Below are 15,985 nucleotides of genomic sequence, written 5' to 3'. Positions count from 1 at the left end.
CGTGGTAAGTTTGCATTCACTCTCCTCCTCTGGCTGCATATCTAGACTCTGGAAACGGTATCCCTGGCAGCATTCCCATGAAGGTCTCTGTGTCTTGATGAACCCCACTCACATTGAGTTTGAACTTCAGCTGCAGCCTCAGCTCTTCTCATTTCTCCTACACACGTTCAGTTTAGTCCCCATCCCCTTTTTTCATTTTTTACTTTCATACAATGTCACCCGGGTTCATCTCGGGGCAGGGGGACCAGGAGATAACATAACCACCTGCTTTGCAATTGTGGTAAACAAACATCACAACCCCAATATCCTGGCACCCTGATCTTAGACTTCCAGGATTCAGAACGGAAGGAATTGGTTCCTGTTGTGCAAGACATCCAGTTTATGGTGTTTTCTTACAGCAGCACAAGCCAAGACAAAATCTAATAAATTGTGAACTTTGCTTAATGAGCAGGTACCAATATTGACTCATTAATGATAACAAATGTACCGTGCTACTGTAAGACATTAATAAGAGGGGAAACTGTGTGAAGCTGTATATTGCAACTCTGTATGACTGTGGCAGTTTTTTCTAAATGTAAAACCGTTTCACAAAATTAGTCTATTAAAAAAAAAATTGCAACATCTTGTCTTCAGCTGACTCTCTGCCTTTTGAGCTCCCTTGGGGGAAAATTTAAGGAAACAAATGGTGGGGAGATTTCGTGTTAATATTCAGGTTTTATTTCACTTCGGGTTTGAGGTTCCTTCTCCTCCTTCCTCTGTCCTCTGCCAGAGCTCACTCGAGAGCCAGGCACTCCGAGATCTCAGAAGGAGCTGAATCCCAGTCCCCCATGATACTCATTCTAAATGCTTCCGAGTAGTAAAGGCCAGGTTAGTCCAGGTGTGAACAGAGAACTCTGGTCCCCAGGGTAGTTTTAAGACCTGATGTGGGGGGCAGTTAATCCATATCCTGAACCCAAGGAACAGAGTTGGAAGGGGCTCTGCAGAGCAAGGTGGATGCTGTGATATACCAGGTCTCAGGAGGTGGCCCTCACCTGTCACCCTCTTTACGATGGCCTCAGGTGAGGAGAGCTACCGTGCCCAAGGTCATCCCTGGTAACAACCTAACTCCGGAACACACGGGACATCAGCTCAGGTTGTCATTGAGACCTCACTGCAGCTCAGCTTCTTCTAAACATTCTTGCTCCCTTCTTCTCCCCTCCACAGGTTTGTTCTTAAAAGTACTCCCTGAAAATGACCTGCTTGTTAATATCCATCGCAACATCTGTTGCCCAGGGAAGCCAAGGTGAACAAGAGATTGTGACCAGTACCAGAAAAAGATGGGGATCTTTTGTCTCTAGGGGCCAAGCCACTCCTGGAAGAATGGATTGTTTACACTGCCGCATCCCATATACATATAACACATACCACATCCCATACTCCATATACCATACAAAATATACCATATATCATATACCAAACACTCTGGGTATATAAAAGCAATGAGAAACCACAAAACTGTTTATGCAAGAAGGGGTAAAACCAGATGTGTGTTGTAGAAACCATCTTGGATAAAGGAGAAGGTAGAGCTTACACCGGGCAAAACAAGACGGGGGTAGCCTATTAGGAAGTAATAGTTTTCACTGAGGGAAGCGATGATGATGGAGATGGAGAAATACATATTTAGGAGGTAAAATAGATATTTAGGAGGTAAAACTAACAGGACCTCTAGCAGGCAGACGAGAGTGGACAACTCAGGATGCAGAACATGGGTTACTTCTTGGTTTGACCAAATGGATAGAGGATGTGCCACATACTGAACGGGGTGGAAAGAGTAGGAGAATGTCTGAGTGCAGACTATGAGCTCAGGGTTGAATATTTGAATATACCCATGAAGATCTCAAAGTCAAAGGATATATAGGTCAGTCACCAAGAAGTGGATTCAGGATTAGAACCTTGATTGCATCTGGTTACAAATCCACTGCCCTTGACCATCAAGGCATGAAATATCCCAGTCCCTGAAGAGGTTAGAGCCTGATGGAAGGTGTGAAGTCTCCTGGAGGTTGGAGGAAGGGAGAGATGCTGGAGGCTGGAGGAAAGATGCTCAGTGGGGACCATGGATGGCTTCCCAGCATGGAATTTGTCATTCCAGGACAATGTGAGAGGATGGTGACATCCCTGGGAGAGGGGAGTCTTGTCATCTCCTATGGGCAGTTTGGGCCTGCTCTGCATGCTCCTCTTGCTCAACCACCCCCCTGAACTTAACATCCTGTAGATCCCTAAGAGGAGACAGGGCTCACAAGGAACCAGTTGCAAAATAGCCCTGGCAGTAAGTGCATGGCAATGGACTCGTGGACATTAAGCGTCATCAGTCTTGTGTGGGCTGAGAGTCTCCGGACACAAGCATTGTGCTTGAGTAGAGCCCGTTCTGGTGTGACATAGAAGCCAACATGCTGGTTCCATTACTTTCTGGGAGCATTTCTAGAATCTCTCCACTCCCTTCCTCCAGAAGCCCGTTCCCCAAGTAAACCAAGTGGAAAACACAGAGGTCAACCAAACAGACTATTCCATCCACATCAGTGATGTGTCACCCAAGGATGGGGGCACCTATTACTATGTGAAGTTAACAACAGAGCATCCTGATGTGGCGTAGATATCTGGTTCAAGCCCCTTGTGTCTGTGAACAGTGAGTACAGCCTGAGAAACTCCATCTCCTAGGTTTATAAAACTAAATTTTTCAAAATCTGAAGCATGTACGAAATCATCACTATGCACTGGATACCGTGGCCCTTCACCCACAAACAACCCTGTAGGCTGGGATTCTATACATGGGTCTTGTTTCAGTCTGGGCCCTGTGCCCACTCTCGAATGAAGCCATGTGACAGACCATGCCCTTCATGATGACCCAACTACCAAAACATGAACACAGGGCCAGAAAAACTCCAAACTCAAAAGATAGTCAACAGGTTAAACACAACTACATGTGTGCACCGAATGGTCCAAAAAGTTGTTAAACTGAGCCTACAAGTCTGTCTGGCCTTCCTGAGGTTTAGGGACAAACCTGAGCTCAAGAATATGCATTGTATCTTTTTTGGCCTACTTCCTGACTCCAAACATAAATCACAGACACTGTAGCCCCATATAATCCTCTGGATTTGGATGGAATCTCAACATGGAGAAAGGTAGCCCCCAAGCTTAGTATCTCCTGAAACAAAACAAAGGGATCCAAAGGCAGGCAGAACCTCTACAAGCCTGCACAATTCCACTCACTCATTTCTAACTGGAATGTCATCGGGGTCTGGTGACAGCTCCCTGAAGGGTCACCACAACACAGTCAAGACATCGATCCCCACACAGGAAATCCACGCATGGCTGTGGTCTACTCCTATGGCTTCTGGGGAGCCGAGACACCAGCAGGAAGGTTCTTGTGTGTCACCCGCTCCCAGGTCTCATTTGGATTAGTTGTCCCGGAGGGGTTGAGTCTCTCTCCTGGCACTTGATCTTTCCATGGTCTGCCCTGGTCTACCCTCAGCTCTGCTGTTCTCTGATTCTCTGAGGACAACCAGTGTTTCCTGCTGCTCAATTTGCATCAATTTCGTCAAATACAGCGTCATTAGGGTGTCCATCTGTTCTTCTGGGAAAACTAGCTTTCCTCAGTAATGTTCTCTCCAAGTCCAATCACATTCCATGCCATCCACTGGCCATGGAACATTCACATCTTTCCCTCAAGCTGAAACATGTGGCTTCCCTGCCATTCCCCTGCATTGGGCTGTGGTGTCAGTGTAGGGACCACAACCCAGTCTCCCTGCCTTTGGCTTAGTGTTAGCCTATGTCATACTGTGACTTCCTATGAATTCTACTGAAATATATAACATCTTATAGTATTTAACAATCGTGCCATTTTTCCTCATTGTTTTTCCTCATTCTACTGCACAGCTGAAAACCCAGTTGCAAAGAGTTCTAGAAGTCGTTAGATCATGATTTCAGAAGCCAGGAATCATAAATGCATAGAGCCTGAAAGTTGGGGTGTCCGACTAGCACGACAGTAAAACACGCTGTGTCTGGTGTGACCCCAGCTTTGCCACTTGTGACCTTGGGCAGATTACTGAACCTCTCCAAATCCTAGTTCCTTCCTATGTAAAATCTCAGTCTCTTGGAGTCAAAGAGATGTGGAGTCTGTGAATCTTAAAATGTTAGAATTACCAAATCGTAGAGTGAGTCACCTGACCTGTAGGTTTTTAAATGGTATTTAATGTTCATCTTTGCATCTTACATGGCCAAAGTGGAAAAAAAAAGAGAGAGCAAGATTTTGAGGCTTTCGTCAATCCCATTCATTCTTTTCTGCATGCATTCCTTGATCCGACCATGCATCAAGCATGCATTCACTCGAAGCACACTCTCATTCAGCCATGCATTTACCTATGCAGGAATCTGTTAACAAGTACCCGAATCCTCCTCTGGGACAGACCCTGGGCAGATGACCCATCTCCAGGAATTTCCAGGCTCCCACAGTGGACTTTCTATAGTAATTGCCTGCTTTCTCTGGGCTGTGTCAGTTCCCCTTACAGGGACAATGTTCCAGCTTCACCCTCCTCGGACTTGGTAGCTATACCTGCCATGTGCAGAGATTCTATCCACATTTGAACCAAGCATATGACTGAATCTATTTGTCTCGCTCTGTCAGACGCGTAAGTGCCACTTCTCCAGGGGTGATGTGTTTTCTTGCAAACTGTCAAAAAGCCAATAGAGAAATATAGTGATATATCTTGGAAGTTTGTCATCTGGTGGTGATTCTTTTGGAGAGTAGAACTATTATTCGATTTCTCTCTGTGTATCTATTAATCTAGTATATGGTCTAGGTATAGAAGGACTTCAGTAACTGTTTTCGAGTAAACTATTCAATATTGTAATCACTATGCAATATATACACATATATGAAAAGAATTTCTCCTCTATTCCTTCAACCGTTATCATTTCTGGGATTAATAAACTGGTAAGGAGCCTGTATTTGTGTTAAATCCTTCAATATCAATTTTTAAACACCTGACACAATTAAGTTGCAAATATAAACCAAAAAGATCACACACACACGCACACACACACACACAGGAATATTATTACTCAGCCATCAAAATAAATGAAATCTTGTCATATGCAATGATGTGGATGGAGCTAGATGTATTATGCTAAGCAAAAGAAAGTCAAAGAAAGACAAACACCATATGATTTCACCCATAGGTGGAATTTAAGAAATAATAGCGATGAACATACATGAGTGGAAGGAAAAACAAAGAGAGGGAATAAAAACATGAGAGAGTCTTAATGATAAAGAACAAACTCAAAGTTGATGAAGGAAGGTGGGTTGGGGGTGGGCTAAATGGCTTTGGGGTATTAAGGAAGGCACTTGTTATGATGAGCACTGGGGGTTGAATATAATTGATGAATCACTGAAATCTACCCCTGAAACCAATCTTGCACTGTATGTTAACTAACTACACTTTAAATAAAACTTAAAAAACAAAAAACTACCTTGCCCTATAAACCCCAGGGATAAGTGAACAGCACAGGGAACTACAGTCAACACTATTGGAATAATGTTACATGATGACAGATAGTGACTATGCATACCATGGTGAGTGTTGCATAATGCATAGAATCGTCGAATTACTGTGTTGTGCACCTAAGACGAACACAGCACTGTATGTCAACCCTAAAAATAAAAATTTTTTAAATATTTCCAAAATAAAATTTGCCCTGGCATGAAAAAAAAAACAACTGGACCCATACATAATACGTATTTGGTCAAGAGATGTTTGAAAAATGTGCCAACGCAACTCAATGTGGAAAGGATAGTCTTTACAACAAATGGTGTTGAAACAATTACATATTCATATGTAGAAAGACGGAGAAGATTCTTGACTGTTTCCTTATAACATAAACGAAACTTAATATTGTCTAAAAAATATTACTTTATCATAATGTGACTATACAGTAAACACAAAAATACTAAGAACAACTTAATATGATCAATGCATCATAGACGTAAATTGAAAGGCTACCTATAAAACTTCTAGAAGAAACTATAGGAAAAAAACAAAACTGAATTTCATGGCCTTGGTTTAGCATAGACATTTTAGATCAGACACAGGAAGCACAATCTATAAAAGAAAACATTGCTCCATTTGACTTCGGTAATCTCTATACCCAACTTGGGGCCTCAAGAGCGGGGAGAGGCCCCGTGCAGGGAGGAAGCATGATCTCTCCCGGGCCTCTCCACTCTCTCTGAAATGTGACAGGATCCCTCACTCAGCAAGGGAGGCCTTCTCTGCCTGACTTCTATTTCACAATCTAGAAACAGATTGCTAACTCACAGCCACATCACCCCATCATGGGCACTTCCTCTTAATCATGGGAGGAGGCAGGCTTTTCCTCTCTACAGAACAGAGGGCCTATTCTCCCCAGCACACACATTTGCACAGGGCAGGATCCCCAGACCTCTACAATGTCAGCCCCTGCCTCCGGGCCCCATCCTCCTTCGTACCTGCTGCTGCCTCTGCTGTTGGGACTCACAGGTAAGCATCGCCTTGAGGTATGATAGTTTGTTCTCCATATTTATGAGTCTCTTCTGTTTTGTTCCTCTCACTGTTTTTACATTATTTTTGTTTCCCTTCCCTTATGTTCATCTGTTCTCTCTTAAAGTCCTCACATGAGTGAAGTCATATGATTTTTGTCTTTCTCTAATTTCACTTAGCATAATACCCTCCAGTTCCATCCACATAGTTGCAAATGGCAAGATTTCATTCTTTTTGATTGCCGAGTAATTCTCCATTGTATAGATATACCACATCTTCTTTATCCATTCATCCATCGATGGACATTTGGGCTCTTTCCATACTTTGGCTATTGTTGATAGTGCTGCTATAAACATGGGGGTGCATGTTGTCCCTTCGAAACAGCACATCTGTATCCCGTGGATAAATGCCTAGTAGTGCAATTGCTGGGTCGTAGGGTAGTTCTATTTTGAGTTTTTTGAGGAACCTCCATACTGTTTTCCAGAATGGCTGTACCAGTTTGCATTCCCACCAGCAGTGCAAAAGAGATCCTTTTTCTCTGCATCCTCACCAACATCTGTTGTTGCTTGTGTTGTTAATGTTAGCCATTCTGACAGGTGTGAGGTGGTATCTCATTGTGGTTTTGATTTGTATTTCCCTGATGAGGAGTGATGTGGAGGATTTTTTCATGTGTCGGTCAAAGAACCCACTTTTGTTTCAGTGATTTTCTCAATTGTTTCTGTTTGCAATTTCATTGCTTTTTCTCCTTTTTTTTTTCCTTCACTTTCTTTGAGTTGATTTTGTTCCTCCTCATTTTTTGAAATTTGAACTGAGATTTTTTTTTGTTTAATTTAAATTCCAGTTAGTTAACATACAGTGTAATACTGGTTTCAGGAGTAAAATTCAGTGATTCATCACTTATATATAATACCGAGTGCTCAACACTGGTACCCTCCTTGATACACATCACTCTTCCAGCACATTCCCCACCTCCCTCCATCGACCCTTGGGTTATTCTCTACCATTAGGAGTCTCTTGTGGTTTGTTCCCTCTCTCTCTTTTCCCCTCTTCCCGTATGTGCATTTGTTTTGGTTCTTAAATTCCATGTATGAGTGAAATCATATGGCCTTTGTCCTTCTCTGACTGACTTCTTTCCCTTAGCATAATACACTCTAGCTCCATCCATGTTGTTGCAAATGGCAAGATTTCTTTCTTTTTGATTGCTGAGTACTTTTCCACTGTGTATACATATGTGTGTATATATATATACACACACACATATGTATATATATACATATATATACATATACATACATATACACATATATACATATATATATACATATACATACATATACATACATATACATATATATACATATATATATATTCCATGACTTTACTCATTCATCAGTCAATGGACATTTGGGCTCTTTCCATTGTTTGGCTATTGTTGATAATGTTGCTATAAACATTGGGGTGCATGTATCCCTTTGAATCTGTATCTTGGTATCCTCTGGGTAAGTACCTAGTAGTGCAATTGCTGGGTCATAGTATAGTTCTATTTTTAACTTTTTGAGGAACCTCCATACTGTTCTCCAGGGTGGCTGCACCAGTCTGCATTCCCACCAACAGTGCAAGAGCGTTCCCCATTCTCCGAATCCCCGCCAACAACTGTTGTCACTTGTGTTAGCAATTCTGACAGAGTGAGGTAGCTTCTCGTTGGAGTTTTGATTTGTATTTCTCTGATGATGAGTGACGTTGAGCATCTTTTCATGTGTCTGTTAGTCATCTGGATGTCTTGTTTGGAAAAGTGTCTATTAGTGCTTTCTGCCCATTGTTGGTTTGTTTTTAATTCAAGTTAGTTAACATACAATGTAGTCTTGGCTTCAGGAGTAGAACCCAGTGATTCATCTCTTACAGATGACACCCAGTGCCTATCCCCAAAAGTTCTCTCCTTAATGCCCATTACCACTAGCTCATCCCCCCACCCACCTCCCCAACAGCAACCCTCAGTTTGTTCTATGTATTTAAAAGTCTCATTTGGTTCCCCCATTTCTTCACTGGATTGCTTCTTTGGAAACTGAGATTGATGCTAGACTTTTGAGTGTCACACCTTGGCCTGCTTCTGTTTCCAGGGATTCAGGCACGTGAAGCCAGGGTACCTAAGCTGTGTTCTTCCTCCAATCTGCTGACATTTAACTCCCTGCCTTACTCCTCCACCTTTCAGAGTCCTCCTATGCTTGGACCTCATGCCATTTCCAGGGGTCAGGCATGCACTCAACCAGGAGACAAGTCCACAGCATCTCATCTTGACAAGCCTGGGTTTGGTTTTTAGACTTCTGTCTTACACTGGGGCACACACGAGGGCTGTTACTTCTGGTATTTCTAGCGTGCCTTAACTGGCAAGCTTGTTAGTGTGCTAAGGCTGCAAATAGGATTTTAAGGTTGGCTAAGCTGGCAGGCCAGAGCCAAGTGTAAGATGCTTCTGTGACCCTACGCACCAGGATGCCACTCCATGGACGTCCCAGGGCTCTGGCCACTGCCTTTCCGGGTCCAGTGCGTCTGATGTAAAGATACACATCTTTTGGTCAATGGTATTGAGGTGTTTTATGATAGTCCTAGCTTAATGGACCTCCTTTCTCTCAATATAGCATGACCACGCGTGTTGCTGAGGCCTGGGGTTGGCTGGCTCTGTTTGGACAGAGATTCTGAGTCCTCTGATCTTTCTGGGTCTTCTTCAGGATGCCAAGTTTGCCTGCCCCATTTTTCCATCTTCCTTCACCGCTCAATTATGACACAGCACCTCTTCCTTCTTGTTTGCCTTTCCCTCCTTGAAGTATCCATTTTAAATCATGCCTCTCCCTTTTACTCCCATCTGCCCTTTTGAATGTCCCTGTCTCCTGGGGCGCCTGGGTGGCTCAGTCGGTTAAGCGTCCGACTCTTCATTTCACCTCAGGTTCATAATCTCACGGCTCGTGCGTTCAAGCCCACATCGGCCTCAACGCTGGCAGTGCAGAGCTGGCTTGGGATTCTCTGTCTCCCTACTCTCTGCCCCTCCTCTGCTCGCTCTCTCTCTCTCTGTGTCTCTCAAAATAAATAAATATTTAAAAATAAATAAAATAAAATGCCCCTGCCTCCTGATCTTAGGTTCCTACTGCTGTTGTGATAACTGGCACATGCTTAGTGACTTAAAACAACCCACATTCATTATCTTCCATTTCTAGTGTGGAATGTCTAAAATGGGTGGCTGGGCTGCGTTCCTTCTGGGGGCTCTCGGGGAGAGTCTGTGTCCTTGCTGTTCTAGCTCCTAGTGGCAGCTCCACTCCTTGGCCAAGGGCCCCGCACCCTCTGACCTCTGCTGTGGTCCTCATGCGTCCTGCTCCCAATCTCTGCGTGCCTCCTACGCTTGTAAGGGTTTCGGTAATTAAGTTGGCTCCACTCCAATAGTCCCAGATAATGACCCACTCGAGACATTAGCTAATTACCACACAGTCGTTCTTGCCACGTAAGGTACCACATATTCACAGACTCTGGAGGTTCAGGTCCAACCCTTTTAAGTCAAGCACACTTTGAAACCCATTCCTAAGATCTGTGTCCTGATGGGCAGGACACATTAAAATATTTTCTGATTTCAGGGTGCCTGGGTGGCTCAGTCGGTTAAGGGTCTGACTTCAGCTCAGGTCATGACCTCACCGGCTTGTGGGTTCGAGCCCCACATCGGGCTCTGTGCTGGCAGCTCAGAGCCTGGAGCCTGCTTTGGGTTCTGGGTCTCCCTCTCTCTCTCTCTCTGCCCCTCCCCTGCTCACACTCTGTCTCTCTCAAAAATAAATAAACATTAAAAAAATTTCTAATTTCAGCTGGATTTAATATTGGCTGTGGTATTTCCATAACTCTCAGGCTCCTTGACTCGCTGCCCTTTGCTTCACCTGCCCTTTTCCTGTGGCTGGTGAGGGTAGGAGGACAGCAGTGTAAGTGACTGAGCTTTTGGATTTGGTGAATTTTCTCTTTTGTCTCCCAGAGATTTTGAAGGTTGGGCATTGTCTTCAAGGGCTATTGAGAACCAGATTTCCACAGAATTTACTGTCCTTTTATTCTTTTTCCTTTGGGTTTAGAAGTTCTATTCGGAGATGAGTAACTAAGGTGCTGCCTTGTCCTCAGCAGACACAAGTGCCCTGAGGGCTTTGAATGCCTTGTCTCCAAAGTCCCTATCCCACATCTCAGTATCTGTCTCCCATCGTTCCCCATCACGGCCCTGTTCTGGCAAAGCAGGTGCACTGAAGCTGAGAATCCAATCTTCTCTAGTGCCGATGCTCTTGTGGTGATGGTGGACCCAATTACGTCCTTAGCTTTTTTCTTCCCTCCGGCTCTAGGAGATGTGAGTCTACAATGTTGCCCGGATGTCCTCTTTCACACTTGACCTTTCAGGTGTGATTCACTGGTCTTAGTTTGCATCGTCTTTCTCTGAAAGGCATCAGCCCAGCAACACCCATCCAATCCCATAGTTCCTGTAATTCCCAACTCATTTCCAGATTGCCAGGGTACTCCCATCCTCTGCTCACATCATCCCAGGTCACCACTGTGAGGTTTTAGCAGTGACAATATCAGGGACGGCTGGGCCCTACCCCTGCCCCGCCACCCACCAGGCTGGGGACCTCTTGGCCAGTCAGCTGACTGAGACCCGGGTCTGTCTCTGCACCTTAGAGCTGGGTTTCCAGAACCTTCCCAGACAAACTCCGCAGGTCACCTGCCTTGGGAAGCAGCCTCTAAGATATACGAGAAGGGGGATAGCTCACTGTGGAGCACTGCCCGATTCACATGCATGTGAGACAGGGAAGGAGGCAAGACTGGCAAAGGGAGATAGTAAACACAAGGCAGCACAGAAGAGTCATACTTGGACGAGCTATTTTTGACTTTTTAAAATGGAGCTGAGGGGCGAAACCTCTGTACCCGCTCTTCCTCCAGGCCTCTGCTGCAGGCTGCCCTCTAGAAGCAGGTGCAAACATGGGCAATGCACCTCTTTCAACTGAGTATAAGTGCAGAAGGCCACCCAGCTGGGACCTGCCATCCCCCAACACACCAGGGGTAAAAATGATGGGTCACCACTCCTACCTCTAAGATTATTCCATATATTTCAAAAACTCATTTGAATTTTTTTTATTCTTTAATGTTTATTTATTGTTGAGAGAGAGACAGAGACAGAGAGAGAGAAAGAGAGAGCATGCACAAGTGAGGGAGAGGCAGAGAGAGAGGAAGACACAGAATCCGAAGCAGGCTCCAGGCTCTGAGCTGTCAGCACAGAGCCCGACGCAGGGATCAAACCCACAAACCATGAGATCATAACCTGAGCAGAAGTCACATGCTTAACCAACTGAGCTACCCTGGCTCCCCTTAACTTGAATTTCTTGATGCAAATCTAAGAGCAAAACCAGTCATTATAAAAAGGCAAAGAATCTGAAGCTATGCATCCAGATACAATGATCTACGTCCAACAGAAAGATATCCTACCTAATGCTGGCACTGGGGTCCAGGTGGGCTGGATGGTGTTTGAAAGCCCTCCTGAGAGTTTCCTTGCCTCCCTCAGGTGTTGTCCAGCCAGCAGGTCTCGTGAGGTCAGGGCACTCTGAGAGCTCCCTCAGCAGTGAGAACATCGAGGCCTGAGTGTGGAACAAGCTGGGCAGACTTGCACCTCGGTCACCATGACACTGTCCTCACTGTACTCGAGGCTGGGCTGATATTCGTTTCTATGACCCTGAAAGGTTGAACGCGTCCTGGTCCAAAGACAAGGTCGCAGATCCATCCTACGGGACAGCAGTGAATGATTTCCCACTCATCCGATGACCCTCCGTAAACTATGAGCCTGTTCCCTTCTCAGAAAGAGAGCGTCAGACATGCCCCATTGTGTGTGGGGACAAGTCGGTAAAGCTCACTTGCGTGTTGTGGAGTTCTCTTTGTCTCCACCCCTTCCCTCAGGAAGGACACCCGGTAGCCTGAGAGGGGGTGAGCGAGATGAGGTACTTCTTATTCTGAATTCTGCCTCGAGCTTCTCCCAGGGGAAATTCATGAGCTGCAGAGTGTTGATGGGACCAGGTCTCCTCAGATGGAGTAAGTGGAGGCCCCTGGGAGTGGACTCCTGGATCCCTCTCTGATGCTGCCTCCTGTCCCTTCATTTCCAGATCGAGAACTGTCCACTCCACTCCTGGTGGCTCTCTCCTTGGGCCCCAAGCTGCTGCTGCTCGTCTTTGTCTCTGCCATCTATGTCCACAGGAAGCAACGGATTGACTGGTGAGTTATGGACAAAGAGGACAGGGCCAGGTCAGTCCCAGAAGGAGCCAGGTCAGTGGAAGGGGCAGCCCACAGGTCACACAGGGTCAGCGCCCACCTGGGATAAAGAGCAGATGATACACCTTTCTCAAAACCCTCAGGAACTTCGGGGATCCCTCTGGGAGGTTCCCAACTCCCAGAAAGTGTGTGGGGTCCTGCAGGAAGTGGGGGAGGGGGTTCAAGGGCTGTCAAAAGATATGCACAGAGTCCTAGGGCTTCTGGTAAGGAAGTGAGCAGAGAGGCTGAATGAGGGCCACCTGGGTGGGATGATCCCTTGGAGAGCATCTCTCGAGTATTTGGGCACTAGGAGTCCACAGGAATGCTATGGAATGCTGACGGGTGCCCTCTGGCCGCTCTGAGGACAGCTCCCGCTCTGACCCTCCATGGGACAGACTGGAGAGGATGGGAAAGGGGGATCAGGACCTAGGGAGGAAGGCTGAGGAGGCACAGTCCATGTCAGGGACCGCCTGTCCTCTCACTACAGGTGACCCAGGAGGAAAGTAGCACCGAGGACATAGGAGACACGTGGAGAACATTTCTGGAATGATGAGCAGATAATCAAATGTGAACATGGGTCCACGGCTCCTTCCTTCCTCCCCTGCTACATGCCATCCTCGGTCTCTGCTGCCTCCTTCCTTCCCTGAGGGGCCCAGCCTAAGACAAGGAACAACTAGAAGCTTCCACAACCCTGCCCCACATGCCTGCTTCCCCAGAGACCCACCTGCCCACAGTTCCTGCTGCTCCTCTCCCAGTCCTTGATGCCCCCAGAGCTGGTCTTCATACCTGGTCCTGAGCAGGGGCCATGGGAACGTGCTCTGGAAACTGACAGACGGGTATCTTCCTAGAATGTGAGAAACAAGTCACGTGTACGTGTACCAGGCTATCTCTCATCCATTTCCTGGGGACCGTGGCCATTAAGTACACACTCAAGGCCGTGCTCTCATGGGCCATTCCTGCCAACCCCCAGACTCGCCAGCCTCAGTGAGGTTCTCCAATGCCTCCTGAATGCAAACGAATCCCATCCTGGGTGGAAAAGAGAAATGATTCTCCTTCCCCTTTGCCTACATGTCCTTCTACTCAAAGTAGAGAGAAGTTTCCTTCCTCTCCCTGTGACGGGGACACCAGCTCCCCACTCAGCTTCATCTTTCCTGATCGTGTATAGGTGCTGGCAGTCCAGAAACCTGGACCCTTCCCTGGTTTCCTTCTTTATACCCCGTGTTCAATTCTGCCTTCATAATGCTATGTCCAGTGGTGACATGGTAAATGTTCAACAATCCATGCTCAGAAAGAAAAAGAAGCCTGATTTGTAGTGCTTGTCCACTTCTGCGGTGGCTACACTCCCAATGCGGCCAATTTCAAGCTGCCAACAGTGGAACAACTAGCTTGCAAAATTCTTGGAAAGCTCTCAGGAGCGAGGGCAAGCCTCCTCCCGCCCACCAGGGAGCTCCACCCAGCACCTGCACACTGCTCGCTCCCGGGCTGCCCCCTGGTCCTGGCCACCAGCATCCCTTCCTGGACCATTGCCACGTCCCTAACAGACTCTCCGGGTTCCGCCACAGTGATCCTATGGAAATGGAGGTCAAATTGTCTCCCTTCTGTGCACGGCTCAGTCTCTCCCCCTTTCAAGCTCTGCTGATATGTCCCTTTACGAGAAGCACCTTCCAAAAGCCACCCCATGTAAAATACCAATTCCACTCTCACTCTGTGTTTTCACAGCTCATACCCAAACTGAGCTGTTTCCCTAAAACTTATGATCAGCTGACACGATAAACAAGGCAGTGCTCGCTCTGCACGGTGATGCAGGACCCAAGCAATGACGGCACAGCAGAAACCACGTGAAGCGATCTCAATAATCACTGGGAAGCATAACAATTCTGTGCCCTTGAAAAACTTTTTTCAACACATCGGAAGCCCACCAACTGTCAGTTAGGAATGTATCGGGACATAAAAAAACAGTGAAACTATTATTCACCTGGTATACGGGCTTTTGAAATATTAGAAACGTTGAAAAGGGAAGAGTTTTATTTGTTTGCAAAGACTTATCAAGAGTAGTTTGCAGAGGGCCTGCCTTCCTCTGACGGCACAGTTTCCCATATAGAGCAAGCGTCTGGATTATCTCCCTCCTTTCTCACTTGGGATCAGCTTCCAACACTCCACCCTTGGCACTTCCGATGCTGTGAAATCTTTACAACATTAATGTGAATATTTGCTGGCATCACTTCGTCCGGGACATTGTCACCCTACCTTCCTCCCCCACTTTCCTCAGCGACGTGGTAAGTTTATCCTCACTCTCCTCCTCTGGCTGCATATCTGGATGCTTGGGAACAGTATCCCGGGCCGCATTCCCATGAGGGTCTCTGTGCCTTCATGAACCCCACTCCCATTGGGTTTGAACTTCCCCTCCAACCCTCTCGTTTCTCCACTGCACTGTCTGCCTTGGGCCCATTCCCTTTTTGCCATCACTCACTTTTGCACAATGTCACCCAGGTTCATCGCCGGGAGACCAGGAGACAACACGACCACCTGCTCTGCTGCTGTGGTAAACCGAGTGACAGAGTCACAGTGATCAACCCCTGTGGGCTTTGAAAGACGTGATGCTGACTTACCGTAATGTGCATCTGTTAGTTACGTAGGGACCTGCGGCTAAAGAAGACCCGGCGAGAAGGTTTATACTTCATGCAATTGTCCGTGGTAAATTCCCTGGGGTAAATAAAACTGGAAGCGTGTGTCGAAGGACTGGCTGACATTTGTGCACATCGACACCATACGAAGCGAGAACTGCCTCCGTGTGTTCGTCTCTTCCGCAAGGAGGACGTCGACTCTGACAGAGAAGGGCCTCTGTGTCCTCAGTTCCCAGAACAATGACCGCCACGTCTTAAGCCATCGCATTACAAAATAAATAAATTAGTGACTACTTCACGGAGGACCTCACTTTCTACTAGATGTCAGATTTTAAAATGAGATTGTTCTTTATTGAATCAGCTGGTGCACGTATCCAAAACCATTCTGTTAAACGCTGCTCTGTCTTCTTTGTGTTTTAATATTATATCATAACATCCTCCAGGAGGCAAGCGAGCGGATTTTCAGGAAACAAAACAGTAAAGCACAGGAACCACCGGGAAGAGCCCCCAGGG

General features: G+C 46.3%; 2 long non-coding RNA genes across 2 annotated transcripts; one reads left to right on the top strand and one right to left on the bottom strand.

Annotated features, from left to right (window-relative positions):
* Positions 1-3,396: 3,396 nt before the first annotated feature.
* LOC122237237 lies at positions 3,397-15,542 on the bottom strand. The gene is made up of 4 exons (XR_006215540.1): positions 15,458-15,542; positions 13,573-13,692; positions 12,036-12,909; positions 3,397-4,705 (listed from the first exon to the last, which is right to left on the bottom strand). It is a non-coding gene; the product is annotated as an uncharacterized LOC122237237 (long non-coding RNA).
* Positions 6,372-15,465, top strand: LOC122237236. Its single transcript, XR_006215539.1, has 4 exons — positions 6,372-6,548; positions 12,704-12,812; positions 13,336-15,124; positions 15,339-15,465. It is a non-coding gene; the product is annotated as an uncharacterized LOC122237236 (long non-coding RNA).
* Positions 15,543-15,985: the final 443 nt, after the last annotated feature.

This window comes from Panthera tigris, chromosome A3 (assembly GCF_018350195.1).
Source record: "Panthera tigris isolate Pti1 chromosome A3, P.tigris_Pti1_mat1.1, whole genome shotgun sequence".
NCBI classification, from domain to species: Eukaryota; Metazoa; Chordata; class Mammalia; order Carnivora; family Felidae; genus Panthera; species Panthera tigris.
This window is presented reverse-complemented; position numbering and strand designations above follow the sequence as displayed.